Raw genomic sequence first — 4,429 nt, 5'->3', positions numbered from 1 at the left:
GGGGTTATTTTCTCCGATTGATAGATATCCTTGAATTATGGGGTTATTTTCTCATATTAAAAAGTTTACCCTGTCACGACCCCATCTGTGGGCCCGTGACCGGCACTAGGGAATGGGTAGGCGTAAGGCCACCGAATCCCGTAGTAATCCTAATACTCACTGACTTAAATAAATCTCAATCTCATTTTTCTGATGCCATAATTATCTTAACAATTAGATTTTACATAACTAATTCGATCTGCCAGAAGAATTTGACGACACCCGAAACTCATAAAATTTGCAACTGATACATCTACTATTACTACTATGGAGAATCTAAGATTTTACAAATTAATATACCAAATCGAATACACCATCCGATGATGAAGGAATCGGGTAACTGATTAAGAGTCATGGGAAGACTAATAGTCACGAATCTGAAAAAAAGTAAATTAAGACTATCAGTCTCAAGAGTGAGTTAAAATCAAATAATCTAGAGACTATTGCAGTCTTCACAAAAAATAGTAATTATTCGAATTAGTATATCAAACCCTGAACATAAATACAAATCATAATATAATCATACTGATAAGCATCATACTACACATGTTTTCATGCCCGATTGTTTACATTTTTATGCATGATTATCCCGTTTTATGCTAGAATCACCTGTCTTTTGTTTCCTTTCTCGTTTTAGGTCATTTTCGAAGGACACCATCAATAATCGAGGGAAATACGTGTGATTACGGACCAAAATCCATCAAATTGGGTGAGAACTAGCACCCCGAGGGTTGAGCACCCCTGGACTCCGGCCGTGCTGAATTACTAAGAGGCTATCCCCAATTGTGCCATTTCAGCACGACTTCCGTAGCCACCACGGCAAGTGGTGGCTCAGCACCGGCTTAGGCACGGCTTGGAAGGAGTCAAGACAGACAGCCCAGATTCAAGATCGCCGATCTTGACCCTACTGTGTCAATCATCATACTGGACTCCAGCCATGCTGAATCAACTATATAGGCAATTTTGAGTTCTTTTGGAGGGGGGACGAATTTTGGACTCAATTCCAAGACACACACTTAATCAATTATTTCCTATACCTCAATTGTAGACCTTGAGAGATCAATTTCATCAATTGAAGGAGGGATTTCACTTGTTCCAACATCGAATTAAAGATCAAGACAAACTTTGGGAGCATTCAAGAGGCAACTAGGGTTTGAGATTTTGAATTTGCAAATTTAGGGTTTCTCATTCAGCTTGAAAAAGAAAGGTGTACATGCCTTTAATTTTCTTTTCCTTATTTTGTTCCCTAATTGCTTTAACCATGAACATGAGTAGCTAGATCTTTTGAACCCATTGGGGTTCACCTTTGTTAATGGATTATGCTTAATTGTTAGTTTTATAATTGTCATTCTTGCAATCTTCTTGCTATTTAGTAATAAAAGTTTGATTCAGTTAATTTGAGACGTTGAATTAATTGTTTATTGGGTTGTTTCTTGACATTGAGAAATGCTTGTTACAACTGGACATTGAATAGTAAGGACTGGTAGTTAACACTTAGAGATAAGGTTGATTTACTCGCCGGATTAAGAATTAATAACTCTTAATAGTTTTAAATCATACTTAATGCTAATCATAGTAATCCGATAGGAAGAGATTCCATTAGGTTAGTGCAGTTTAGAATCCGGTAAGCTCGAGAGGAACCGGATTCAATTCAGAATTTAGGCACGGGTAAGCAAGATCGGCAATCCATAAAATCCATCTTTAGAATTCCATCACTTAGGCTCCCTTTTGGGTTTGTTTCTCTCTTTATAATTGTCTTTTGTTTATCCGTTGTTCTTTATTTACTTATTTGCACTCATAACCATTAGCTGGTACGTTAGAACTTCCACACCTTATTTCATACTAGATAACATAGCAACAGTAGTAACTCTAGGTTCACCCGATCTCCGTGGATACGACCTTGATACTCACTAGTGCTAGGCCGCACTCAGAGGTTCAACGCCTTAGGTGTAGGTTGCATAAAGAGCCCATCAAGTTTTTGGCGCTGCTGTCGGGAACACAAGAATTAGTGAACTAGAGTGAATTGTTTTGTGTTAATTTAGTCATTATTTGTTTATTCATTTATTCTTTATTTATTTTTATTTATTTTTTTAATTTTTTTAATTTTTTTATTATTTATTATTTATTATTATATTGTTTTTGTTGATTGGTGGTTGTGTGGACTTTCAGCTCGGTAGTTTATGACCGGAGCTCAAACTCGAATCTTATAGAGCCTCTATCCGATCCAGAACGATCCCTCGGACTCTTAAGGAAGAGGTTGCAATTAGAAGAGGAGGAGATTGAGGTTGAGGTACCTATGGATAGACTAGACACGATGAAAACCATGACCCCCGTGCCGTTGACGATCACGAGGATGTACGAGTTTGCTCGACCATCTTTAGATGGGACGAAAACGAGTATAGTCGGTCTTCAGAGCGGCCAATAATTTTGAGATAAAGGCCAATGTTATCCGGATGATCCAAAGAAAGCGTGCAATTTGGAGGATTGCCCAAATGAGGGATCCCAATGCACATATCTCTAACTTTTGGAGATTTGTGACACATTCAAGATAAATAGAACAATCGATGATGCCATTCTACCGAGATTGTTTCCATTTTCCTTGAGGGATGAGCAAAGAGATGGCCGCAATCTCTTCCATAACAAACAATTACTACCCGGAGGGCGCTATTTGAAAAATTTTTATATAAGTATTTTCCTCTCGCTAAAACTGCTAAACTTAGAAATGACATATCTTCTTTTGTGCAGTTTGATGATGAAAGCATGTACGATGCATGGGAGAGGTTTAAGGATCTTTTGAGATGTTCCCACATCACGGATTGCCAGTGTGGATGCAGGTTCAGACCTTCTACAGCGGGTTGAACCTTGCAACGAGGCAAATGGTGGATGCTGCAGCAGGTGGGGCCTAAACAGTAAGAAGCCCGAGCAGGCTCAGAACCTGATAGAGGAAATGGCCATGAACAACTATCAATGGCAATCCTCTAGGAGCCGACCAAGAAGATAGGGAGTGGTCAACCAAGTGGACTCTACAGCAACCTTGGCAGCTCAAGTGGAGCTTCTAGCCAAGAAGATCGACCAACTCCAGATGTTGGTTCATGCAACAAACGTTGGCTGCGAGTTTTGTGGTGGCCCGCATTACAAGGTGAATCGTGATCATGGAGGTATGTTTGCTTCATCCTCTACTACTTTTCCATCTAATTCTGCTATGTCTTCTGATGTTGAACAGGTTGATTATATGGGGAATGCCCCAAGGCAGCAAAACGATGCTTACAGCAATACATACAACCCTGGGTGGCGCAATCATCCCAACTTCAGTTGGAGGAACAATAACGCCTCGTGGTCCACCTAGTTTCGGAGACTTCATCAGCAATGCACAACATTCACCGGCCCGCACAAGCTCCTTCTCTACCGGAAAAGAAGTCAAATTTAGAAGAGCTTATGATGAAGTTTGTGACGCTCACGGAGATGAAGTTCCAAAGAAATTGATAGTGCACTTAGGAACCAAGCAGCCTCGATCTGTGAACTTGAGACCCGATTGGCCGAATCTCTAAGATGTTGTCCGAAGGCAGTAAGGAGCGCCTCCCGAGCACCACCGAGTCTAACCCGAGGGAGCACGTGAACACCATCACTTTGGCGCTCGTAAGTTAGTTTCAGCCTCCTTCTAAGCCCTGTTTTGATGACGCCACTATTGATGTGCGGTGTTAAGGCAAGCAGTAAGGTTAGGGAACCCGAGGGACAAAGGTGAAATCAATTCCGGTCAAGGAATATCAACCTAAGATTCCTTATCCCTGCTAGAGCTAAACAAGCAGAGCGAAAGAGCGCTCAAGTAAGTTTTTAGATATTTTTGGACAACTGCATATTAACTTGCCTTTTATTGATGCATTGGAGCAGATGCCGAAGTATGCTAAGTTCTTAAAGGACATACTTAGCAGAAAAAGGAAGTTGGAGGAGGTCGCCTATGTTCAGCTTAATGAGGAGTGCTCAGTGGTGTTTCAGAGCAAGTTGCCAGAGAAACGTCACGATCCAGGGAGTTTCACTATTCCCTGCACTTTAGGTAATTTATGTGTTGATGATGCATTAGCTAATTTGGGGGCTAGCATAAATGTCATGCCCACTAGTTTGTTCAATAAGCTAGGTTTGGGGGAGGCAAAATCCACTAGGATGTGCATTCAATTAGCTGACCGTTCTGTTAAGCTTCCTAGGGGAAATGTGGAAAACGTGCTAGTTAAGGTAGATAAGTTCATATTTCCTATGGACTTTATGGTTTTGGATATGGACAATGAGCATGGTGTACCATTAATTTTGGGGAGACCTTTCCTTGCCACAGCTAGAGCTAAAATAGACGTATTTGAGGGAAAGTTAGAACTTAATGTAGGGGACGACTGTGTCACTT

General features: G+C 40.7%; 1 non-coding gene across 1 annotated transcript; it reads right to left on the bottom strand.

Annotated features, from left to right (window-relative positions):
* Window positions 1–2,751: 2,751 nt before the first annotated feature.
* Window positions 2,752–2,857, bottom strand: LOC125369706. The gene has a single exon (XR_007215382.1). It is a non-coding gene; the product is annotated as a small nucleolar RNA R71 (small nucleolar RNA).
* Between the last annotated feature and the right edge of the window lie 1,572 nt (window positions 2,858–4,429).

Source organism: Ricinus communis, chromosome 3 (genome assembly GCF_019578655.1).
Source record: "Ricinus communis isolate WT05 ecotype wild-type chromosome 3, ASM1957865v1, whole genome shotgun sequence".
Lineage (NCBI taxonomy): Eukaryota > Viridiplantae > Streptophyta > Magnoliopsida > Malpighiales > Euphorbiaceae > Ricinus > Ricinus communis.
This window is presented reverse-complemented; position numbering and strand designations above follow the sequence as displayed.